This window comes from Ambystoma mexicanum, chromosome 13, assembly GCF_040938575.1.
Source record: "Ambystoma mexicanum isolate Mex_15411 chromosome 13, UKY_AmexF1_1, whole genome shotgun sequence".
NCBI classification, from domain to species: Eukaryota; Metazoa; Chordata; class Amphibia; order Caudata; family Ambystomatidae; genus Ambystoma; species Ambystoma mexicanum.
The window spans coordinates 486590795-486617679 of NC_090938.1; the positions used below are offsets into that span (position 1 = coordinate 486590795).

The 26885-nt window shown below is 44.6% G+C and overlaps 1 protein-coding gene across 4 annotated transcripts in view; it reads right to left on the minus strand.

Moving 5' to 3' along the window:
- TANC2 (tetratricopeptide repeat, ankyrin repeat and coiled-coil containing 2) overlaps window positions 1-26885 on the minus strand; it is a 3436361-nt gene that overhangs the window by 2820385 nt on the left and 589091 nt on the right. For all 4 annotated transcript variants that reach the window (XM_069634135.1, XM_069634134.1, XM_069634133.1 and 1 more), the window contains exon 3: window positions 7150-7251. The gene's annotated coding sequence lies outside the window, so the exon portion shown is untranslated. The remainder of the gene's footprint in view (window positions 1-7149; window positions 7252-26885) is intronic.

Here is a 26885-nt window from a genome sequence, read left to right on the forward strand (position 1 = left end):
GATCAAAAAATATGGGGAATACCATCCCTTGTTCCTCTGCGCTACAGGCACAAGTTCTATGGCGCCTTTCTCCAGCAGGGATTTGATTTCCTGCGCAAGGAGCGGATCTGGACTCTTCAAAGAGAGATTCCCTGGTGGATTGTCGTGAGTCCTCTGCCGGAAAGGAAGACAGTAGCCGTGGGCTATGATCTCCAGAATCCACACATCTGAAGTAATGGCACACCATTCTACAAGATGCTGCGCCAGCCTTCCCCCCAACCGGCGAACCATGGGACATGGCCTCATGGCTGAGCTGAAGCGGCTGTGGCAGTGCCTGAGGGCAAAGAGGCAACTGCTCGAGCGGCTTTGGCACCTCGAGTACCTTGTTTTCCACCTCTGGTACTCCTACGTTGGCCCCTTTGACTGGCCGCTCCCCTCGATCTACCAAAAGACGAGTACTATCGAAAGGAACCTCCCCTCCATTGCTGTCACCAAGGACGAAAAGGCAGAGGTTGGCGGACTGCAGCACTCAATGACTTTGCTGCAGCTTTGGACGTCTGCAACCTCTCAAGGCGCTCGTCAGCCTTGCTGCCAAAAAGATGTACACCATCAAAGGGCATGTTGAGAAGCCGGGCTTGTACGTCAGGAGCAAACCCCGACTTCCTCAACCATGCAAATCTGCGCATCACGGTGCTCGCCGCCATGGACCAGCTGACACAGTCTGCCATGTCCAGACCCAACTGAACGGATTCACACATGACATCCTTGCCATCCTGAACGAGGGTAAGAAAACCATCCCGTTCCTCCCCTTCGGGAATATGTTCAGCCGCCAAAGACACACAATTCCACAGAGTGTGAGTGAAACGCGCTAAGGCACACACGGAGCTGGCTGCCTGTAAAGCCATACCCCCTGAAGAAAACACTTTCTTCGCCCAGCCATCAAAACGTTTATCGTCCCTATCAGGAGGGATGGTAGAGTACGACGCCTGCTTTGCCGGGGCCGTAGCCGCCTGCACCACCAAACTCTCCGGAGTGGGGTGCGTCGTCAAGTAGCAGGGGTCGCTACTGGCTGGACAGTATATTTTTGGCAAGAACTTGCTCACTGCCGGGAGACTCTCCGGAGCAGTCCAAGCCGCTGCTGCCCTTCTCTGTAAAGCCATATGAAATGGCAGCACCAGGTCAGTGGGTGGACCTTGGTCAAGGATATCTGTCAGGTCATCCTGCTGAAAATCCACTGGTGGCGCAGACCACCCCAAATACTCAGTCACCATCGACATGAGACGCTGGTATGAAGACTCGGCGTGCGTGCCAGGCTCAGGCCTACCGAATTCAACCTCTGGAGAGGTGTCCAGACCACTGGCGTCATGCAAAGATTGACACAGGTCTTCCAACTGGCTATGACCAGACTAGAGTTCGTCAGGAACCTCATCAGGAACCAAACCTTCATCAGACCCTTCATCCACCTCAGAGATGTAATCCAGAGGCTGGAATAAATCCCTGGATGAAAGCACAGAAAAAGGTTCAAATACAGGCCTCACTGACTTCTTCAGGGCCTTCCTCGGAGTTTCCACCGATGCACGGGGTGCCTCCGGTAAAGCCTCCACAAAAGGCGTCAAGGGCTTCGACACAGGCCTCGAGGGTGGTGCCCCGAGCGTGTCCTTTGACGGCCTCTGCGCCGATGGCGTCGACGACTTCCTCGGAGGCGGAGCCTCGAGAGAGTCCCTCGACGGACATGGCGCCGATGGCATCAACGTCTTCTTAGGAGACCTCATAGGTTCCAAAGGTCTCGAAGGCGTCGAGGACCAGGACCTGGAGCGGGCATGGCTAGAGCGATTTACCTTGTCCGATCGGGACCTCGATGGCTCCCGATGAACGCGCCGACGGCCCGAGTCCGAAGGTGTGCGAGCGGTGGCCCTAGCGCTTTCCTTGCCGGCTTCTCTTGAAAGCACGGACGGAACAGAGCCCTGCGATTCAAAAATCACCATCATTTCCTTACGAAATGCATCCCATTCCACAGGAGAGGAATGCTTGTTAGGACAAGCTACCCGCCATCTGGTGGAGTCCTCGGACGAGGACGGGGAAGGTGACCTGTGATGGTGCTTCCGCGAGTGCCCAGAAGAGGCAGAGGAATGGCGGGAACCACTCCGGGACCGAGACCTCCTGGACTTACGCAGAGAGTCGCTCCTCGAATCGTCGGTCGAAAGCCCAGCGGATTTTGACTTTCGCCGTTTGGAAACCCTACCTACAGATAGCTTCTTCTGCTCCCGCAAGGCCTTCGACGTTAAAGACTGGCAATCGTCAGTCATCCGTGGTGTGGTCCTCACCGAGGCACCAGAGACAGACGTCATGCGGGTCTGTAAGCGACATCTTGTAACCGCAGTCCCGACACTTCTTGAATCCCGACCGCGGGGTAGAAGAAGACGAAGACATGATATCTTCACAAACAACCAAGTTTGAAGAACCGATAGAAATCAGAAGAACCGAGGCGCGCCGAGATCTCCGAAGCGAACACGTTCGCGGAAAAAACGGAACTGAGGCTACGGGCATAGTGCATTCTACTTATAACATCCAGTGACGTCGGCTCGACGGAGGCCCTCGAGGACAGCGTATTCACGTCATTAACGAAGAAAAAATTTCCAAAGCAGCACAGCTGTGGTGATTACCCATCATAGATGTGGAATACGTCGGAGGAACAAATCCCCTCAAATCTGCAATTACTGCAGGAGGTGTTGACTGGCAGCAGGCAAGAGTGTGTCAGCATTTGACTCAAGTGTAATGCTGCATCAGAAAATGTCTTGGTCCAGGATCTTCAGATATCTATCGTCCCTGGACAAAAGAGAAGCAAAAGTGGAGGTAGAAGGTGAATAAGTTTACCATATAAAGAGGCAGCAACCGCCACTGAAGAGATTGTGGGTGGGGGCAGACAGCTGAGGGGAATCCAATGACCCCTGCCAGTATTTAGCTTTAATATTTTTATTTGCAGCTTGGCAAGAGTGAGTCTTCTCCCAGATCTTTGATCAACTGAGAGGACCTCCTGTTTCACCGGAATACTCAGAATTCACCTTGCAAACCCCCGACTGTGTACTTTAACCACTTTATGAAAAGAGCATACTTCAAAGGGATTTGTAAATTCACCATGTGTGTATATCTGCACATGCATGTTTAATAACTATTGTGTCTTCTACGCAGTGGGTTTTTCATGACAAGTCCCCTTCCTAGAATGTGCATTATGAAACTCCATGCTGCCCAGCTTCTAGGCATTTCCGCAGCACACCCTATCTAGATTGTGTTCATATTTCATTAGTGATTTTGACATTTATCTTGCTGTGCCTGCAAATCTAAAATGTATCAACTTAAACACAAAGTAACACTTAAAGTAACACATATTCCATTCAGTTACTTCGCCCCTCCCCCAGTCACAAATATGGCGGGCGCAACATATGTAGGTTCTGGATCAAAAGACCCACCAGTACATTAACAGTACTACAGGCTTTTTTCCTCCTTTCCACCTGTTACCCCGTAGGCATTTTGGCATACAAGAAACACCACATAAATCTGTGGCCACAATCTCCTGGACATGATTATCAGCAAATACCATAGCAATACTGACCACACAGTAAGATAAGTGACCCATTTCATTGAAATGGCCACCGTTAGTCGCAAAATTAAGCATTAATATGCTCTAGTATATAATAACAATTTTGAAACCACGTACATTCTGCACCACTTGTCTCTTGTCATTTCTTTGACAGAGAACAGTAGGACACCTGCGGTTCAAACTGTTTTTTCTGTCCTGATGAAGGCCAACCACTTGCCAGCTCTATTGAATGGCTGATGATTTTGGCCGAAACACAGTAGTGTCGTCTACCTATTCTTTGTCACCAGTTTGTAGCATCAATACTATCAATTGTGCACTCTGATGTACTTTATATACATGTTATTTGTAGATTGAATTCCCTAGATGTTGTAAGGGACGATACATGTTCACCAATATTTAGCTCCAGTCAACATGACTGGGCTGTACTTTTGTGAATTATGTACAGAATTGTGTAAATAATGTGTGTCCTGCTTTGGATAACGAATCTGAAGATTATATACTTTTATGCATTAAAAGCTTTGGGGGGAAAATATCTTTTGGCCCACAAAGCACTCCAGAATAATGTTTCTCTTCATGTATGGGTATTATGATGAATGTATGTGATTTCAGCCACCTGATCATTGTGTTATTAAATACCATCTAGGCAGTTACAAGAACCGGGCAGGTGACATATATAGTAGTATAAAACTGGCAAGATGAAATGACCTTACATTTACAGAGATATTCCCACCTCCCCAACCTTAACGTTAATCTCACTCATTCTGGGAATTTAACTGACAACATTAACAATGCCAGTCTGTTCCAAAGCAACACTGTCCATTGATTCAGCCACAGACTGTAGACGATCCAGATAATTGGGAAACTGCTTCAAAATGACTTAAGGGTCCGTAATTGTATTTCAAAGGGGGCAAAAGTCAGTTTCCAACTCATTTATGTTGACCACATCTTTAATTCAATCATTAAACCTAGGGTGGGTCGGGATATTGCTGCATCCAATGAATGAAGACCCTCCTCTTTTGCTCATCTCAGTCCCCTTTACAGAAATACCCAAGACAACCAATTGGTGACAGTGGTACCACAGAGTGCATGATTTCTCACAGATGCTTTACCACCTACTCCCATATTCAATTTTCCGGCAGCATGACCAGGAGATGTGGAAAATATCAGCAAATTTGGCATTACATTTTCAGCATGTATCATTCCTAAAGGGATCTAAAATCCCAAATTTGCATGGAGTGTACTTTAATTTATGCACATATTTATAAATGTGTTAAGCACAGGCTAGGGCCGATAGAAATGAATGTCAGCACACAGATCTGAGACCACTGTTCATCTTCTATTGGATGACAAAGATCCAGCCTTATTGTCAGCTCCAACAATTGCTTGGATGATGTTGCTAGCTGCAGGGAATCTTGGGGAATTCAGCCAGTAACTACAATAAAGCTCTCACCCTATATTTATTGCATTTTGGGATGAGTGAGAGTGCAGTGTCAAAAACAAGAAATCTATGGAATTACCCATTGGTTAGGAGGTTTGCCCAAGTTACTATCTCCGTGTGTTCCAGATTTGTACATGGATGGGTCGAACGTCACTCCCAATCCTCGGGATTTCCAAAAGTGAAGATGAGGTGATAACAGTGACTACTCTCTTGTTAATCAATAGCCAAGTCCAGCATGTGCTTGCAACAGGATTAATGCCTCAAAATGGACCGACCCGCTGTTTGCAAAGTTACAGATGAGAACAGGGAAAATGGTTCACTTAGCATGTGCTCAACCAACATGTTTGCGAAAGCAATCGCCAATCGAAACAAGCGCAACATGAAATGTGCTTAGGAGACCGGGTAGTAGCCATGACAATCCATGATGGCCAAACCCCACAGTGAATGTGGTTTGATGATGAATTCCCAAGTTTCAGAGGTTTGCCACAGCACACTAGCTTAGAGCGAAGAGTTCTCCATTGCACGAAATATTTGGGTGAAAGAAAGATCGGGTCTGCCTGAAACAAGTATACCCAGCACAAAAGTATAATCATTTTAACCATGCTAATTATAGAGGAAGTGCAATTAATCGGTAAAGCTTCTGCTCAAAGTGTGTTAACAGTGGGAGGTAAATGTGAGCATATATACAAAATCAACATCCACACTTCTTTTAGCAACCAAGTATTTATGTGCACCTGGGCATCAATTAAAATGTTTAATATTAACAGGTTTCGAAATTGCTGGAAGCTAATTAGCTGCTTATAGCCTAGGAGAGACTGGTTAGATTGAAACCAACGAACAGCTAGCAGGAGCTAGGTTTGGCTGCCCAGGCAAATTGGTGCCTTATAAACATACATTTGTGACATTAACTTCACGTATTTGAGAATGTGAATAAAGAAGAATTAGGACACATCTAACACACATATCAACATAAAGAATCATACATAATATGCAAACGGTTCAACTTTGCCTCTCCTGTAGAAGTTGCATTGCATGGTGTACTCGCTCCTGGATCCTCAGCGTTATCTCCCGTCTACTGTGCAATGCCAGACACTGAGTTGGTTTTAGCTCCTGCTCATAGAATCTTAATCTCAAACCCTGGGCAAGAGGTAAGTCATTGGTGCCAAAGGAATTAACTTGGTGTTGTTAAAATGAATGGGTAGCAAGGCATATTGTTTATAATGGTATGGCATGGTTAAAATGACAACAGAACTATATATGCAACAATTGGGGTCAAGCGGCTTTGCAGATCCGAAATGAGAGCCATAGCATCCTGATTTAACGGGATCAACCATGTGCAATGCAGAGACTCTGGTGTAGATGTTTCTGAAAAATATTTCTATAGGTTCAATTGCCCATGCAAATAATATCAGAGAGATTAAGCATACCTCGTACCTCGTGTCAGGTGAAACTTTCAGAAGATTTGAAAGTTTGTAATTGTTGTGGCCTTAGTGGCTTTATATAGTAGTTTTTTCCACCAAATAATATAAGCCCTTGTCTAAAGCGTATCCATGCAAAGTTGCACTCGACTGAATCGAAAGCTTTTCCAGCATCCAACAAAGGCACAACTATGTTCTGATATGTATCTAAAGCAGATATTGTAACAAACGTGCAAAGCACGGTGCAAAATGTGCACTTGCCACTTGCCATTGGCTAGTGATATTTGACTCTGCGTGAGCAGGAAATGGCGTGCTGTGCATTTGTATAGAATTGAGGTGGCAAAATACTTTTTTGTGGCTGGCTAGTAGCTTGCAACTTGAATTGTTGCACCCTGTGCATAGTATATATAGAGTTCAGTGGATAGCCCTGGTACAAACCCAGATTGACATGGGTGTATATGGCAAATAATCTAAGAAAGCAGTCAATGGGAAGTATTTTAGGCAGTATTTTGTAATCCATGTTGTGCATGAAGAGTGGACAATAAGCTCTGCAATTCCCTGGAAGTTTATCCAGCTTAAATAACTATTATGTTGACCACATTTAATGTAAGAGGTAAGAGTCCACTGGTAAAAGCTTCCTCTTATACTGCTGAATATAAGATGTCAGCTCGACAAAATATTCCTTGCAGAGACACCATAAGGGCCTGGGGACTTACCACTGGAAAGGTCCTCAATATCTTTACGTATCACAGCCAGATTGATTGGAGCTTCAAGATAAGCGACAGCTTCTAAGTCCAGAGGAGGTATATTGCATCAGTCTGGGTAAGAAGACAAATCAGTATTAGAGCATTCAATTCAAAGAGTAGAATTTTCAATAGAAATGCTCAAAAGCATCATTAATCTGAACATGATCTGTAGCTCATGCCCCTTCATTATTATTAACTAAAAAGGTTAATGATCTCCTTGCCTCTTAAGTTCCCCATACCATAAAGCAACAGCAACCAATGTATATCAGTTCCATGTCTTAAAATCGCAGCAGAAATAGATGTGCGTACAAAATATCGCAGCAAAAATGCAGTGGTTTTGCCGCCACAATCATGTAAAGGATGCGGAGGACATCCCGCAACCGCCGGACCCATTATACTATTTAAGGGGAGCAGGTGACACCGCCGCAATCCCCGCTCCCCTTAAATGGTATAATGGGGTACACCTTTACCGGGTCAAACCACAGCATTTTTGCAGCGATTTTTTTTACCAGTGACATTTTTGCCACAATTTTATTACTCGATACATGTATATCGTTTCAGACTGCTGAGAATACTATTGATTCATTTGTGTCCATATTTCATGGTCAGTAGCTGCACTCTATTTTTCCGATGTGGGCTTCAAGTGCAGACAGCCTGCTGCTTACACCTTAGTAAACCTGCTTCCTTTGAGATGAAAGCACCCCAACATATGCAATTTAAAAGTTTCACTTAAGATGCCTATGGACAATACTGTTCCATCATTATTGGTCAAACAATCTTTCATTGCTTCCGATTTCCTTTCTGAATAACAGGTCTGTTACCGACTGTTGTTTCAATCTCAATTGTCTACCACACTTTCCCATGCCAAGAAGCCCCATGGACTTTTTAAATGGATGATGGACTTCGCGTTCCTGCCAAAATGGTGCATTCTTCCACCAAGGAAACTGCTGTAGAGGACATAATCATATTCCCCATAGTAGTGTGTGGACTCTCTATAGAAATTGGGTGTGAACACCTCCCTACATCAAGAAGATCATGGAAGAATAAGATACCCTTAACTGCTTGGGAAGACTTTGTTATATGTTTGATAGAGTGGTGTGAGCTATCAGCTCTCACATCCCATATGGTATGGAAAATCCCAATGCAAACTGTTATGGCATCCAGGCAGCTGGTCTGTAAACAACCAACACCTTCATAAATCTCAGGAGAGTCCACACAGAGCACAGACATTCAGGATTATTTGATGCTCGTCAACAGTTCCCACAAAACATTGCAAATATACCCCTTTCATCAGTGTCTGCTCCCACATGGGTGAGGTTTTGTGCCTTGTGTTAGGACAGCAATACCTTATGCATAATTGGAATAAGAGGTGAAGAACCTGTGAACCTGGTGAAGAGCATGTTTTAGCAAGATTATCGACATGTGTGGGCAGTCTATGTGTCTTCTGCATCCACAACACATTGATCCCATGTCTAAGGGCATAGTTAGCATTTTAATTTTTTCTGCTGAGTGTTTCAAATCAAATAAGATTCAGTTTAGTGTTTGCCATCAATTAATACTCAGATCCCAACTTATCTCGTCTAGTCTGATTACTTAATTGCACATTGTTATTATATAACTAATGTTTTCAGTGACACCAAAATTAATGTACTCATTACAGACCTCAAATATGTACTTGGTATGACTCATTGGCTAGGGATCTTTCAGAATAAGAAACGTTGTGCTGTGTGAATATGCATAACAGAGGGGCCAAGTGACATTTCTTGCCTGGCTAGTAACGTGCAGCTCGAAATCTTTATTTCTTGCATATCAGATAGTAAACTAAATCATGTCAAAAGAGGCATTTCAGGATGTATGAATATTAATCCTGACCTAGCTAAGATAAGCCAGTCATAATGATCAAGTCAGGTATCAAGAAGGTGCAGCCAGCAATTGTAGGGAAAACTAACTCGTAGAGAAGATGCAGAGCAAGGCGCCACCTTAAAACAAACATGTTAACTAAATACAGAATTTTCAAATACACTAGCAAGCAAAACATGCCCCTAAAACTCCAATGTAGTGACAAGGCCAGAGATGATGATTTCAAAGAAACAGAAAGAATTCGGCAACTTTTGTTAAAATGGGGAATTGCTTAATCTTAGTAGAAAAAGAACATCAATTTAAAGTCACAGAAAGAAAGTGAATTTGCATTTTCTGCTGCTGTTTGTTCTATTTTACTTGACAGAAATTAAGAGTTAGGATTCAGAAACCTACAGATGTTGAAAAATGTAGACCTTTGAAAGGAGTTTGATAAGCCAATACAGTGGATAAACCTCTGTTATGAAAATGGAAAATCGAGGCGAACAGGAACATTTATATTTAAGATCTGAAATTGTGAATGGGACCCAATTAAATGAAACAAGCACTTAACTCTGACATCTGATATTATGTTCAATCCACTAACCCCCAAGTAATACAATAACAGAATGGATATGCCTTGCCCTCATCAGGAATTGGATTTTATTTGAGGTTGAGCCACAAAGATAATGACGGTCTCTGGAACTAGTTACTGAATGGCTGAACGTACTATTAATTCTAAGGGGACGTATTTATGGGTGTGCATCTATGTGTGGTGGATTTAAATGTTCTATTTTTATTTTAAATAACAGGAATTTACCCTGACCAGTGGATCGGTTATCTCCAATCTGCTATTTCAATCTCCCAGGCCTTCATGAGGAAAGGATTCTTGACACTTGGAAAAACAGACTATTTTGTCTAAGATTCGCCAGGCCGTGGAAACCTTAAGAACTTCAAACTACTAAAGTCCCTACTACTGCCAGGTCTATGAAGCTATAAATACCAGCATCCCTGAACTAACAGCTAAAGGACTAAAGACATCAGACCTGCATTATTGACAGACCCAATTGCAGATGCAATGTATAATTTTGTATTAGGAAAAGAAATGCCTTTTGAATGTTAGTGGGATTCACTATTTCGCTCAAAGTTCTGGAACAGAAACACAGCAAGATCAACATTTTCAACTTCAAATGCTCTATTGGGTGGTATAAAAATGAAATCTTTGTGAGGTCCTTTTCATTATGCAAATTAAGCGAATATTCATTTTGTTGTACAGAAAAAGTGCACACCAGTGATATATATGTCCTAGTATTTGCAGTGATGAGCCCGTTACTTTGAGATGGAATTAATTAGCAAATAATTGTATAAGTGGGTTAAATGGAAGAATCTGTAAATCATTGACACAAATCAAACAATGTAGTTTTCATCATGATCCGACAAATAGTTAGAGAGAGAAATTTGGTGGACCGATAAGTAAAGTGGTCCTATATGTGAAATTTACTATTTCAGAATGTTACAATGTTTAATGCAAACATTCTCAGAGATGACATCACATGAGATTAGAGGGAAACTGGGTGTAGAAGTTACTTCCATCAGACTGCCCCTTTCATTAATAAGCCCAATGATTATAAAGGGGTAGGTCTACTGAGATGTCACTTTCAGAACTCTGTCCAATCACATACATTGATGAATTAAATTTACACTAAATAGAGAGGGCCAATACATGTACATTGATATGGTACCAGCCCCTCACCTGTGGTACTAACCTCACCAAACGACCAACAAGAAAAAAAATACAGATTATACTTTTGTTGTATGTGTTTAAACATCATTTGGACATGTTTGTTTTTGTTTTGGATACAACAATTTCTTTGTGTATTGTTTTATATTGTTTGACCATTTTCCATTTGATTTTTTTATGTTGATATGAATTAAAATGTTTATTTTTCTACTGACCTGATGTACTATTGCCGAATTAGGTTTTGGAATATTTGTACAGTTTGACTGGGAAGTTCTCACAACCTAAGTGTGTAAAAGCATGGTAAATATTTGTGGAATCTGTTTGCTAGCTGAATTAAATTGAAGACATTATACACACCACAAAAGGGAGGGGGTTTGTCCAACACACAGTCACTGGGGGGGGCGGAGGGGGGAACTCACTCGCTCACTGACTAACTGATGGAGAGGTAGAAGGAGAATTGATAACAGGAAGGAGAAGGAATAAATTGCTCTCCGTTTGGAACTCTTTGGATCATTACTAGAGTCCTGTAAGTGAGGCCTAGTAGGAGTTAATGTCCCAAGCCTTCTTCAGTGGAAAGAATAACTGACAGACTGTGGAGGACAGCTGATCCCATCTTGCTGACTGATGCCCACCTGTTCCTAAAGGTGATAATTGAACCAGTCTATAAGAGGGTGCCCACCTGCTTGTGAAACAGCCAAAAGAAATTCATATGTGAGTTTAACATAAAGGGGACATAATCCTGAGAGGATCAATACTATAAAGGGAATTAGATTAAGACCTGGTCCTGTTATTTGCAAGAACTGAGGGGCGGGGGTATATAAATTGACTGTACATCCTGGGAAATAAGTAAATATTTCATAAATGTATGTGCTTCTGGAATTATAGATTTGATTAAATAGATCCTATGGTTTCTATACAGGCAGATCCCTTTGCTTTCTATTTGGTGCAATGGACAAGCACAGAATAGTGTGAAGGACATCTCAATGTGTGCATACCTATACAAAGTAATGGAAGTTACTTCCTGGTTGTGCCATCAAGCAGCATACGGTTATTAATTCTGAGTTGCACAAGACAAAAGGGAGAAGGTGATTATTCGCTATGAAAGTGAGAAAGGTATGCTTGTACACAGTAATTAAATAGAAACATCACTGAAGGGAACATAGCCTACATAAACGTTGAACAAACATTTTTCTTTCTACAAGGCATTTAAATGCAGGAAGGTCCAGTAGTTTGCTGCAATTGAGTTTTAGAATGCTATTGGAATTCGGACATGTCTACCGAATAAGAGGATGCATCTATTCAGAATAAAGTGGAAGTAGAGAGAATTGGACAGGCAGGAATGTTTTAAAAAAAATGTTTTTATTTTTTTTAAACAAATGAAAATCTTATCCTGGATTCTCCTCATGCATTTTTAATCAAAGGTGCATGTGCGCCCAGGATAAACAAAACACATAATGGTGATGTGTGTTTCACAAAAGACTATTTCTAGAACTATAGCTTTGAAAACTGAGGGAATAGTGTGTTGATTATTTTTCATCATTGCATTAAAATTTCATGGAAGCATAACTTGTTTATCTTTAAACCGATTCAACTATTTCTATTATTATTTCTATATTTATTTTGTTAACAAGCCAACATTCTGTACAACCCTGGGTGTTTTTTGTCCAGAAAGGGGAGGAGGCTGTCAGGGACTCATGCTGTTAAATTAATAAAATTCATGATTCATAAAACCAACTATATTAAAGGAAAAGTGTGCATACCTGGTTTGGGGGGGGTGGAAATTTCCCATGAATTAGATGTCGCCTGATTAAAACATCCTACAAAACATATGTGGGCAAGACTTGGAAGCTTGCATAGATTCTACAAATTGCATCGGCATCTCCGGATCTGTACAAAGAAGGCAAAGTTACTTACCGTAGTGACTATTCTGCTCCAAGTCCAGAGATCATTTCCATGCTTTCGGGACATTATGTCCTTTTGGATGGGACTGGAATATATTTTGTAGCATCAAATAATTTCTTGTCCTTTTTTTGTTTTTAAGCAGGGCCAAGAAAACGTACTGCCTTGGCCCAGCCGGACACTTCAGATCTTTTCCAACCGCCATGGTCAGTCTCTAACTGATAGGTATGTGACATTTAAAGGGGAAGGTGGGTGGCGTATGGAGAAAAGACGACTCTGCACTCGGAGTACAGTAGTCACTACCAGAACTTTTCCTTACTACTATGCCCCAATCCCTTTCCTCCATAGTTTTGGGAAGATTGCAAAGCTCTCCTTAACATCGGGGTTGATAGACTTATTTCCACTCTTAGCGGAAAAAGTGTTTCAGGACCGCTTGTCAGAGCTATGCATTTTCCCTCTAGCTCACAACCAGACAAACGTGTCTGCAAAAAGAAAAAGAGGAAGCACAGGTTGGTGTTTTGGCAATTGAGTCCCATGGGACATGTCTTTTGAAAGCAACCAAAGAGGCTTCCGATCTCACCAGGTGGTCGTGGTGCCCTTTCAGTTATGATAATTGTGATGGACAGAAGGAGGACTCAGACATTTCGAGGTCATTCTCAAAAGGTTTTTTTTTTTTTTTAAATAAAAGAATCAAAATGCCTAAATAGCCCCATCACTATGAGGGAAGTTCCCTACCTAAAAAAACGAAATCTAAGGGTGTGCTTTAAAGTCCAAAATGAAGTTCTTCGGTCCGAATCCTATCCAACTAACTGGCCTAATCAGGCTTTGTACAATAGCCTCAACAGGGAGTCTGCCTGGCCCAATTTATATTTGATTTGTTCTTGGATTTCAAAGTTCCTTTTCCACCACAGGATATTATTCCCAGTCTTTGTATCAAGTTAGGGTTTCACTTGCTCCTGTTCAAGAAAACATTCTCTTGTGAACATTTTCATTCCTCCAGGATTTCATGTAAACAAAAAAAAAAACACTTTGATGCGTTGGGTTTTTCCCCAAAGTCCTGTTATCCTTATACAGGTTATTTCTTTTACCCACATTGTTTCAGACAGGGTGGCTGTCCACTGTGTCCTATCAGAGTTCTATATCTTCTTTTGCTTTCTGAGCCTTAGTTCAAAGTGTTCATATGTATTTCTCAACCTCCTTTCATGGGGTAGTTTCACACTCAGGTTTGTCAGGCTCCCGTAATCTTGATAGCTTTCCCAGCGGTTATTCACAATGTTCCTATTTTTATCAATCCGCCTTTTAGAGAGTATTTGCACATTCAGGTTTCTATGACTCCTGTAATCTTGAAAGCTTCTAAAGCCGCTAGACACAATATTCGTACCTTGTATGCTGTCAGTCAGGGTTTTCAGGCTCTTCTAACCATGTCAGCTTTCCCTGTGGCTACTTGTCTCTGAAGCTATGGTCCGACATGTGTGGAGCCTGGGGACTCTGGCTCCTCTTTCGATCTGGTCTTGGGGTCCGTTACCGACCCACTACAACTCATTTGTGGTTGCGCCACCTGAGGAGACCAAGTTCGTCCCATCTCTGCTGCCACTCGACCTTGGTTCCTCGAATGGGTAAAATACCAACCCTCGGGTGTTCAGCTCACTGTTTGGTCTCCCTCCTCGGTGGCACTGGCTTTGCAGCCCCGCATGGCTCCACCACTCCAGGGAGTCAAGGATGCAGAGGCTCGCTTCTTCATAGCAGTGGTTCTTCCTCAGTAGGAGTTTCCACTTGTATACACGTCACAAGAATAAACAGAAAAGTGTCCTTCGCTGACCATGTTGTTCAGGCTGTGTTCAGCATTGCCTGTTGCCAATACATCTACAGAAGGATACTTGTGGAATATAGTAATTTATGTTAATTTTATTTTATTGGTCACTTATAAGGCGCTTATACAGTTAGAATAGTTGTTTTAAAGCGCCACAAGGCATGAAGGAAAGGGAACAAGGGAGCAATCATGACAATACAGTAAATGACAATGAAATAGAATAAGACAGTAACGGCCCTTCTAGGGCTTGTGGCATTCGGAATGCACAAGTGCAGAGGAGGAGGAAGAAAAACGGGTGGGGGTAAGTGGAAGGGGGCCACCTGGGGGAGAGTGGGGGATTACAGAGGGGGGGGGGAAGTACCAAGGGGCAAGGGCGGTGAAAGCCCGTGGGGGGGTGCCAGCCACCAAACCAATAAGTGCAGGCTTGGGACCGCGCCACAGGCTGGTGAGGGCCAGAAGGCACATGCAAAGGGGGGCTGATGAAGAAGGCCAGGACTCAGAAGGTATCTGGCTGCCAATCTCAACTACTGATGGGAGTTAGCACGGAAGGGAGAGAGGGAAGGAGGAGGAGCGTCTTGAGAAGTTTGCAGAACTTGAGGAGTTCCGGTTCGAGACAGAGAGGGATGTTCCAAAGAAAGGGAGGGAGCTAGCTGAGGAGAGAGATCTGCCACCAGCTCTCTGCTTGGAGAAACGCTTCACCAGCAGAGAGTTGGGGCAATGTGATCGAAGGGGTCTAGCTGGAGAGTATTTAGTGAGAGACGGTTGCAGATAGCGTGGCCCCAGGCAGCCTTGTGGATGATGCAGAGGGATTTGAGCTTGATCCTTGCAGCAAACATTAGCCAGTAGAGGGATTTTAGGGCTGGTGAGGTACGGTCCTTGGGCTTGAGGCCAAGGATAAGTTGCGCAGCTCTATTCTGGATTAGTTGAAGGGGCAGAGAGAGGAAGAAGGTAGATTAAGGAAGAGGCTGTTGCAGTAGTCCAGCCTGCAGAGTACCAGAGCCCGAGAGACATTGAGCTTCTGGTGAAAGGTGAGGAAAGGGAGAATGCCTTTTAGGAGGTGAAGTTGGAAGTGAGCCTTCTTGGCAAGGTCCAAGATATAAGGAGTGAAGGAAAGAGGAGCCGAAGATCAACATTTTTAGCTTCAGAAGAAGGAGGCAGAGGAGAGCCCATAGAAGGGGGCCCGAGTGTAGTGGGGGAAGCAAGGGACAGGTGTCCCTATAGGAAGGCTTTCAGTCAGTCAAAGATTGTTGGAGGTACGCCAAGACAGGATGGTGGATAAGCAGTCAGGGATGACAGAGGAGGTGGGAAGAGAGGAAGAAGGGAGTTTGAAGAAGAGTTGAGTGTCCTATGCATAACACTGGAAATGAGGTGAGAAGGAGAAGATTATGCGAGCAAGACAAGTAAGGTAGATGTTGGAAAACCAAGGTGAGAGGATAGAGCCCTGGGGGACACCGCAGGTAGATCAAGAGGTAGAGGAGGATAATGTGGAGCCAAGGGTCATCCGGGAGGGATGGTCGTGAGGAAGGAGGTCAACCACTACCGTTCCCCGCCTGAGATACCAAGTGTATCGTGGAGCCGCTTTATGAGGATGGAGTGGTTAACAGTGTTGAAGGCCGAAGAGAGGTCAAGGAGAATGAGAACAGCGGGAGAGCTAGAGAAAAGATTTGAAAGCAATTCTTCGTGGGTGTTCTGGAGAGCAGTTTCCATGCCTCTGGATGCTCAGAATCCAGATCAATCATCATGTAAGCAACCAATCAGCTCTGTGTGTTGGGTCAGCTGGGGGAAAACCAACTTCTACAAGAGTTTCCCAAGAAAGTGGGTGATCGAGATAGGACAGAAGCTGGCCAGATAAGAGGGGTCAGCTGATTGCTTTTTTTTTTAGAAGAGGGTGCAGAAGGGAATGCTTGAGAGAGGATTGGAAAGAGCCAGATGCATGAAAGTGGTTAGAACTGTTAGGGTGAGACCTTCAAAGAGCGGAATACTCTAGTGACTACATTCAATGTGACAGGAGATAAGGAGGAGAGAGTGCAGGCAGGCGGTGTAGCGGTAAGGGGAGGCGTGGGAATACAAGGAGGAGTTGTGGGAGGGAGGATGTGAGAGGAAGCAGGATGTCCTGAGTTTTAGCAGTGAAGTGGATGGCCACTGCATTACAGGCACATTTATCAGAGGATGAGCTTGTGGTCTGCCACTGCCGCTCTGCACTCACGTTTAAAAGCAGCAAAATCGGTGTTGTATCAACTGTTACGCTTGGTGGCAGGTTTCAGGCGGATCCTCATGACAGTGGCAAGAATGTCAAGAGTGTTAGTGATAGCGAGATGAAGATTGTCGAGAGTGGTGTCAATGTAACAGTCACACTGACTTCAGGCAGCACTGGGGGAGGCTTGGTCAGGGGACCGAGAGGTCCCTAGTGGGAAGAGAGAGAGTGGTCAGACAAGGAAGGAGGAGTGGAGAGAGGTATGGTGAGCTTAAGGTAAGCCTGAATGATAGCATCAAGAGTGTGACCAGCATAGCGGGTGGAGCCAGAAGGGAGAATAGTAAGGGAGAGAGAGGTTCAGAGGTCAAGGAAGAGAGTGGAGGCAGAGGTGGTAGAATCAAGATGGATATTGACATCACCAAGGAGAAGGAGTTTGGAGGTCGAAGGCAGGAGAGAGGAGGAGGAGGAATCATCCCATTCCGATAAGAAGAGGGTGCTAGGTCCATGGGACCTGTAGATGATGGCTATGGTAAAAGAGGAGGTAGGAGAGACACCTCGTTTGCAGACCAGGCTTTCGAAAAGTGGAGTAAGGCTGGGTGTGTCTGAGAGATGAAGGGACCCACTTAAGGAAGATCAAGGCTACTCCACTGCCAGATCGGTTGGGACGAGGCTGGGATGTGATCTTGTAGCCATCAGGGAGGAGGGAGTCAAAAGCAGGGACTGAGCGAGGATGTCGGGGTCAAGGTATTTGAGAAGGAGGCAGATGTCGGCAGAGTGTTTGATAGCAGAACGAGTATTAAGAGTGGCTCGATGAAGCAGGTCTCCGCCTTACAGATTTTCCGAGGAGGGGTACATGGGCGTGGTACACCGGATGATGGAAGAGGAGGGGCAGAGAGTTAGGAAGGAGGAGTAGCAGGCGAAAGAAGAACGTTGATGAGGGTCAGCAGGTGCCGGTCAAACAGTAGGAGGTTGGGTTGAGGACCCTGAGCCATGATAGTGCCATTGCGATAGACATAAATGATACACCTGGATGATGAGAGGTCTGCCAAGAGTACTTCCCATCTAGTGCCACCATTAATGGGCGAGGACGAGAAAGGAGAGGGAGTGAAGATCAGATGAGGAGTTCATAGATCTGGAGAGGGGACAGAAGAGAGGATATCAGTAACAATCTGTCTGGAAGTTGCACTGCCATAGGCGTCTGCGATAGGTAGACCAGGGTTAGTGGTCGCAAAGCCTTTTTTTAAAAAACATTTCTTACAGACTTCGTCAGAGAGGGAGGATAGGTGATAGCATAGCAGTTAGAATAGATAGGGGAGATGGAGTGTGCCATAGAGGTGGAGAAGAGGCAAGGATAGAGGATAGAAGTATAGACTGCACGGCACAAACACAAACTTACCAGGCAGCCTAGCAGCCGAAAAAGGTTGGTGTGTGTGTGTGTGTGTGTGTGTCCAACTACTGTGGTGGTTTCACAGCGCTGAGGCTTGAACGATTGTGGACTTGTTTTACCCACTCCTGGGTTTTCCAGATCATGGTCAGATGGTCTAGCAGGCGGGGGAGGCAGGAAGGGTGCACAGATGTAAGGCAAACCAAAATTAGAAATTACCCCAAGAGCACACAAACGCAGTATAAAATGGAGGGCGCACAGATGTAAGGTACACCAAAATTTGAAAATGACAGATAACACAAATGCAGTACAGAGTGGAGGGTGCAAAGAAGGCATTTCTGAGTTTGAAAGCAGTGGGGAGTAGAGGTCAGAAACAGAAGATAAGTCTCACAGCAGTTATACAGAGACAGAGGTCAAAGTTAGGCCAGAAGCAGAGATCACTGCAGATATCATTATTACTAGGGAGTTTAGGGGGCACATTTTTAGTAGCAGCTGTAGCAACATAATTCAAAACTAAACAGAATCATGTGGCAGACTGAACATCAGGAATGCAGTAAGGAATGGAGACCAAAGGATCAGTGTTCAGAAGGGCGTCCAGAAAGAGTTAATTCAGGACAGTATCTCCAAGTGCAGGCAGAGTCTAGGAAGGATTGGCCATAGGTCCAGGGACAAAGTTAAATGTAGAAGTGGACAGTGGTGAAGGTGGGTCGCATGCGTAGTGCTAGGCGAGAAACCGGCACAGAGAGTGCAAAAGGGGGGCAGAAAACACTGTAAGCGTGACCAGTGAGGCTTTGATCGCAAATGCAAGTGATGCTTACCAGGTGAATCAATCTGCACTTCGCTGCGGTGATGTGATCGTGCAGGCCTACCAGGCCCGGACAGGGAGAGACCCTTTCAGGTGGCCCTTTGAGCGGTCCGGTGATCGCCTGCTGGCTCCATTCCTGGAAAGGAGGAAGTTGCAGCAGCCAGCCAATCACAGCAGGCCTCATCTATGAGCCCCGGGCAGATCAGCTGGTTAGGATGCCGCACGGAGCGGCCATGTTGGAGAAGGTCCCCTGCCGGCTCCAAGTATGTAGATGCACCTTGTGGTGCAGATAATGCACCATCAGGAGAAAGAAAGCAAGAGGCTCTCCCAAAGTAAGCAGGCTTTTATATGCACAGCCCTTGAGGGGGCCAGCGATTGCCTGCCGGCTCTGTTCCCTGCAAGGAGGAAGTTACAGCAGCCAGCCAATCACAGCAGGCCTCCTACGAGCCCCAGGCAGCAGATCAGCTGATTAGGATGCTGCGCAGGGCGGCCATGTTGGAGAAGGTCCCCTGCCGGCTCCAAGTATGTAGATGCACCACGTGGTGCAGATAATGCAGCCTCAGGAGAAAGAAAGCAACAGCTAATTGCAGCAGATATTAAAATCTTTTCCACATCTATATATGCAGACATGGTGGTTTGGACTAGGAATTCCGCTAAGAAAATAGGAACTCTTGCTCACTTCCAGTAGATCCCACTTGCCCAGACCCCTAGGGTTCAGACCCCTAGGGTGGGTCTTGAGTAGCAGGCTCACGTCTAGCCTCAAAAGGGGCAGCTCCCATTGGGGAGAAGGGGCGTATGGTCCCGATTCATCACCTAATCCTTTGATCAAGTAGCTCCTCAGGATGCACGAGACAACCCATCTTGGGATAGAGGCCTTGGATGCCTGAGAACCTTAACCGGGATCACCAAAAGTCACAAAGCGTCAAAAGGAGTTCCTGAATTCCTTTGACCTGTCTAAACAGAATTTCCAAGGCCTTACGGAAATTAAAACCAAGAGGATATCTCCTGGTTTATATGAAACTTTCACTATACTTTTGGTGAAAAGGAAGGATGGATACCCATCAGCACTTTGTCGCTATGAAAAAACAAACGACTATTCTTCCGAGAAGGTTTGGAACTCGCTTATGTACCTACTGGGAAAAGGCCAGTGCCCTGGCCTTGTCAAGAGTGGGCTGTTTCCTGTCTCAGCCACGAAGCAATCCAAAGTATGTCATACCCGAGGTGGACGGTAGCAGTGGAGCTGACCCAAATTCATGCCCTCTCCTTGCGCCAGTCTGTTTCTATGACGTCCACAATTGAATCACACCAGGCCTCATACAGTGAATGCTCACCAGATTTCCCTCCAAGTATTCAGCACTGTCATTTAAATCCTTTAAAGTTTTCCAGCTTCTCAATTTTTTTGACATTTTAGAAAGGTAATTCTCCATTGCATCAACTCTCTTGTTAGCCAGACAAGCTTACCTGCTACGATCAGAGAAGCCTGACCTGCAAAACTCCACCCAGGTCCTAATATATTTGATCTGCCAAGATACTGTCACGTGATTAGGTTTAAATTCTACCATCATCTCTCATAATGTGATTGTACCCCACCCCCTACTCGTGGATCTTGCGATTGCATTTTGCTTTCCCAGGATGATGGTTCCAGTTGAAAAGTGAAGTGACGCAGGTCTACACCCTCCTTTGTGCCAGTGTATCTCTGCCTTGAATGCCTGGACATTGCTGCCCACTCAGTTGGTAGGAACGGGTGCGGTCCCAGCGATGATAAATGTACGAGAATATTGACGCCAGCCAGTATATTGTGTGATTCACACTGCCATTATCGTGCAAATTACAATGATAACTGGTCAACTTCCCTGACTTGGGACTGGATGGTGTCGTTAAATCAGCAAAAACATGCAAAAAGTGATTATTGGCTACCTTGTGCTGATATTAGGGCTGCTTCACTGATATTATAAGGATGATAAGGAGATCATACACTTCAGTGCACTTAGGAGTAGAGTACAGTCTCAAGCGCAAACACTGTGCCTGCCCTAAACATTATTCACACATTCATCCCGCAACTGGGCACTCCCAGCACCCTAAAGCGTCAATGCTGAGAAAAGGTCAATGTTTTTGATGGGTCATGCCCTGCCTCCTCACACTTACAATTGGTGATTAGGCATGAACACCAAAGCAGTATTTCTCATTTGGGAGGAGCCTCTTTGAAGACCCCTCGGTACAGGTCGTTCTCCTTCACAAATAGGAGTTACGCCCTTCCTCACAGCCAGCAGATCCAGACTCGCTTCACTACGCTGGGACTCTCACCAGCAATCCCATCTCCCCAGCACCAACCACTCTGGTACACATCATAGGCATACAGAGCAGAGTGCAGCAGCTGCTAATACCCATTTCCCGACGGGTGCCATCTTATCTGAATGATCAAGTCACCTTTACAGGACTGGAAGGGAGGCCAGGGCCCGCTCAGGCATAACAGTAACATGGACAACTGGTACCAGTGTGTTCAGCAGCTTCGCCCGACTGCAAATTCATTCAGTTCAGCAGGTTTTGAGACATCACTTTGGTGTTATTCAGTAGTAAATATGAACCTGAAAAGGAGCTCTTTCCCATCATACCTTACTTAATACCTGCCCATTGTATGCCAACTGTCCCCTACTTTAATGTAACTCTATGCTCACAGCATTGGCTTGAACAAAATGTCTTTCACAGCCTCCCATAATCTTAATTTTACACCACAGGTTGCAGGTTGTTTTTACTAAGGTCAGGTCACCTCATGTGCACCTGTTGATGTACTGCATTGTTAAGTTCTTGTTCTTTAGGCAGTTTAGTGTGGTGTAGCTTGCTCTTACAGGTCTTCCAGGACATGAAACGGGATCACTGGGTTAAGTTCTTGGAGCAGCAGTTAGATGCTGGCTCTATAGAAGGTGTTTCAGATGTTGCTCTGCTGATCTGCTAATAAAGGCCTCACCCAAACAGCATGTGGCAGAGTTCTCTTTACAACCGCTTTCTAGCACCATTCACGGAAGATGTAAAAGGATTTTATTTGCCATCCATTTCCATGGCTTTTTATCCCTATGCTTCCAAACATTTTCTTGAGACAGGTTGATCTATTGCTCTTATGTTAAAATACACTCTGCATGCTTCCCTCAGCCAAGTCTTCCTACCATGCTCTGATACAGACTTTGGAATCCCTTTTTCTCTTTTGATATTGCTCTCCTGTTGACAAACTGCAGTCCTGGTCCTTTTTGACCAGTCTATTGTGTTGAACAAATGTGATCTTTGATCTCTGGGACTTTGAATATCTATATGCAACCTTGGCAGAGATTATCAGGCTAAACAAACTGCAAGCTCAAATGTATCTGGTTGACACACAGAGCCACATCAAAAAATGAAAACATCCAGATCATCAAAACTGAACCACAAAGTGCCTGCTGGACATATTTCTGTCACAAACATTACTTATCAAAATAATTTGCTTTGTGGTGATTCTGGTATCTCTAGTCTTTGCTTGCCCTCCTTCACAACTAGTTAGGTATGCCTATACAACAGGCTAGACCAAAGAAAAGCTTCTCTTAAAGTGGATGCTGTCCATTTCTGACTTTTAGAATGGGACTTGGTATGTGCAAAGGATCCCTCTGCACATCCAGCCCTGCACTAACCCAACACCACCGACCAAAACCTCCCAGCTGTGAAATGTGTCCCACCATGCAGGTTGCAACATAGCATATGATTAGAGGGGGTCGACTGGGAGGGCACAGTGAAGGTAGAAGAGCAAGAACTGGGAGTACTAGAATCACCATTAAGGTATTTGTTTCGTACTCCAGCACTCTGCTCTCCCTCCGTTCCAAATGGTTTGTGGAACCAGACTCTGCAGAACTATGTAATGTCTGGAGGAGACAGCATATACATCCTGCCAGGGTTCAAGCAAAAAGATTGAGTAAAACCTGATGTCCCAAGAAAGCATCCTCCTTTAAGGACGCATCCAACGGATAGCGTTTAGTAAAAGTATGAGGAGTGGCCCAGTTGTATGCCCTATAGATATTTACAATGGGAATATGCCTCTGGAAGGCCACTGATGCTTCCATGGTGCTGGTTGAATGAGTGCAACGTCTTTCAGGAAGCTGGGGACCAGAACGCTTGTAAGCTTCTGATACACAAGAAACTATCCATCTAGAGTTAGTACTTTCAGCCTCCTTCTTCCAAGATGAAAGACCATCATAAATGATACAAAAGATGATCAGATTTCCTGAAGGACTTTGTTCTGTCCTGATAACGTTAACGTTCTTGCAAAGTCACCTCTCCTGAGGAAATGTGAAGGCTAGGGTAGAATATGGGCAAAACAATATCCGGATTCAAAAGGAAATCAGGTAGTATCTTGGGATAAAAGAAGTGTGATCAATCTGAGGAGGTCATCAATCCTTTCCCTGACTTATTCTTCCCCTATGTGGCCAGGGGATGGCACCTGACCCAGGGAGTGGCTATATGAGGGAGGACCACCTAGGGGAAGGCGATTCTCAGGGAGACCTGATGACATCCTTGGAGTAAACCACATGCCCTACTTTCCCTTTTAGGGATGCCTCCTCAGTCCCTCATGCCTTAATGGCATGCTGTCGCACTTATCCCCCACCTCTGTATAAAGCAAGGGTGTATAAACCCCAAACTCCCATTAGGGAAAATATACTGGTGACTGGGACGAGAAAGAGGCCGGGAGTAGTGATGATCACTCCCCAGGAAGCTCAGTATCCACTTCCCCCAAGTAATTGAGAAACCAATTACAAAACAACTGACACGAAGAAGAGTGACCGAGTAATGATGATGGTTACAAGGACCGGGCAGCGAACACCGCGGTCCAGTTGCTGGGATATGAGTAAGCAGACCCAGAAGTTTAAATGCATGCTGGTCACAGCTGACATCAAGCAGAAAAGAGGAAAGCTGCAGATAACAAATCACCTTGTGAACCATAAGCTTGCTGAGCACTGTGTTGAGGTCGGAGAGGCAGACTCGACAAATGAATGGGGAAGCGAAGGTGCAAGCGGTCCACCGCTTAGGAAGTAAAAGCTGTCGAAACCGTGCATCACGAAAACCGACACCACAGGACTGCCGTACTGGAGAAGGTGTATGCGAGAGCAGAACAGCAAAGCGGAGAAAAATGAAAAGGCACAACAGACAGCCGGTAAACCCTGCAAAGAAAGTAGGGTTACCGGGTTTGTCAGTGAACAAATGTTGCTGTGTAGCAACAACAGAAATAGCCGGTGAACTGAGACGGATGTGTTGCTGAGTGGTTGAATAAAGTGAAACACTTTATAAGAATGCTACCAACAGAAAGCCACAAAACCATTAAAGAAGCCAGAGGATTTACTATGCAAGTTGTTAATGGATTATTAAACCCCAGTTGGGGGAGGAACGAATTACCCATATGACAAAGACCTGGCAAGCATCTATACTAACTGAAGATTGTGATAGAAAAGTATTTAATAACACACCAGGTGAAGTTAAGTATGTGAATAATGAACTGGTTGTGTAATAAAGTCCTGGTACAAGAATACACCAGGTGAAGCTAAAGATTTGGGCAATACAGTGTTTCTATAATAATGTCCTGGACAAAGAGAATACCAGGTGAAGTTGAATATCTATAAAGCAACAGAGTCCTGAAAAGTGTGGGCCAGATGCAATTAAAGATGTGTGCAACAAACTGTTTATATAATAAAGTCCTGGCAGGAGAGTATGCCAGTTGAAAGTTAATGTTTAAGAAATAATGTCCTGGTAGGAAGGTTCATCAGGTGAAACAAATGTGCAACGTGGCCTGGCAGAAGTATGCCCAGGTGTAGATTTATATTAACACTATTGTAAAGACTTCCAATGAAAGGTCCTTGGTTCAATGAACTATTAGGAATCTATAAAGGAAGAGGGAAGTCCTTAGGAGAAGACATCAGTATTAAAGGAAGAAAAAGCTTGAACAGGGAGCCAACTCCCCACAAGTGTTGAAAGACTGAAAGTTAAGTTAAGGAGCCTAGGGAAGGAAGTACTCCCTGGGAAAAAAGAGCATTGTTCACGAGAAAGGCCTTTCTGCTGAATTGGAATTGTTCTGTGTTGAACTTCAACACTTGAGCAGTTGGAAAATTAAAAAAATAACCCCCTTTCCATGTTTAGAGATCATTCATCATGTGAGGAACAGAATAGGATTAAAGGGATGGTCTAGTAAAAATGTGTATTTAAAATATAGATGGGCAACATAAAAAAAAATACTAGCATTCTCTGTTTTAAAACTTCCTATATAATATTTTGAGCTATTCAAGCTCAAAATTCGCAAAAGCCAGTACATGGGCGCATCCATTTTGTGAAATGGAGGCCCTCCTGTGCTGGCTTTTGCTTTTGCGGCACTAATGAAGGAAAAGCCAGCCAGCTGTAGTAAACAAAAGCTACCGCTGGGTGGCTTTCCCTTCATTAGTGCTGTAGGCGGAGGACGGGGACCAGAGACCAGAGCAGGAAAGCTGCAGCTGAATCTCGGTAAGTGCTATTTATTTTTTTTTTAAAAATAAGCACTAGCTGCAGTTTTTTTTTCTAAGTTTTCCGGGCTGGAGGAGCCCGGAAAACTTAGAAATAAAACTGCATCTTTAAAAACGTTGTATTTATGTTTGCAGTCGCTTTTGAAGCGACCGCAAACATAAATACAACGTTATTGTGTTGGAAAACGCTGCGGTTTTTCTTTCCAAGTTTCTCAGGCTCCTCAGCTCGGAGGAGCCTGAGAAACTCGGAAAGAAAAACCACAGCGTTTTCCAACACAACCGCGTTGTTTCTGCCTGAATCTGCTTTCCCATTTGGGGCTCTCGGGCTCCCCACGGGGAGCCCGAGAGCCCCAAATGGGAAAGCAGATACAGGCAGAAAAAAGGCGGCATTGCGGAAAACAACCGCTCCCACGGGGAGCCCGAGAGCCCCAAATGGGAAAGCAGATTCAGGCAGAAACAGCGCGGCATTGCGGAAAACAACCGCGTTGTTTCTGCCTGAATCTGCTTTCCCATTTGGGGCCCGAGAGCCCCAAATGGGAAAGCAGATTTAGGCAGACACAACACAGCATTTAGCATTTCCCATTTGGGTCTCTCGGGCTCCCCAAGGGGAGCCCGAGAGCCCCAAATGGGAAATCAGCTGTAGGTAGAAACACTACGCGGCATGTAAACATAACCGCGTTGTGTTTCTGCCTGCTGTGGCTTTCACTTTGGGTCTCCGGTGCTGGCACCGGAGACCCAAAGTGATAGCCACAGCAGGCAGAAACACACGAGGTTGTGTTAGAAAACGCTGCGGTTTTTCTTTCCAAGTTTCTCAGGCTCCTCCTAGCCGTAGGAGCCTAAGAAACTTGGAAAGAAAAACTGCAGCGTTTTCCAACACAATAACATTGTATTTATGTTTGCGGTCGCTTCAAAAGCGACCACAAACATAAATACAACGTTTTTAAAGCTGTGGTTTTATTTCTAAGTTTTCCGGGCTCCTCCAGCCCGGAAAACTTAGAAAAAAAAACGCAGCTAGTGCTTATTTTTAAAAAATAAATAAATAGCACTTACCGAGATTCAGCTGCAGCTTTCCTGCTCTGGTCTCCGGTCCCCGTCCTCCGCCTACAGCACTAATGAAGGGAAAGCAACCCAGCGGTAGCTTTTGTTTACTACAGCTGGCTGGCTTTTCCTTCATTAGTGCCGCAAAAGCCAGCACAGGAGGGCCTCCATTTCACAAAATGGATGCGCCCATGTGCTTGCTTTTGCGAATTTTGAGCTTGAATAGCTCAAAATTTTAAAACAGAGAATGCTAGTATTTTTTTTTTATGTTGCCTATCTATTTTTTAAATAAAAATGTTTACTAGACCATCCCTTTAAGGACACAGGACAGATCTTTTGTTTGGACATCTTGACACTGGACAGACGCCGTAGTTTTTGGTTTGAGGTAGGGAAAATTCATCCTAGAAAAAGGAATAGAGGCATTTTCCAACCCCACTTATTTTAATAATAGTTTATAACCAAAAATATATGTCTCCTCTGTGTCCGTGCCTCATTC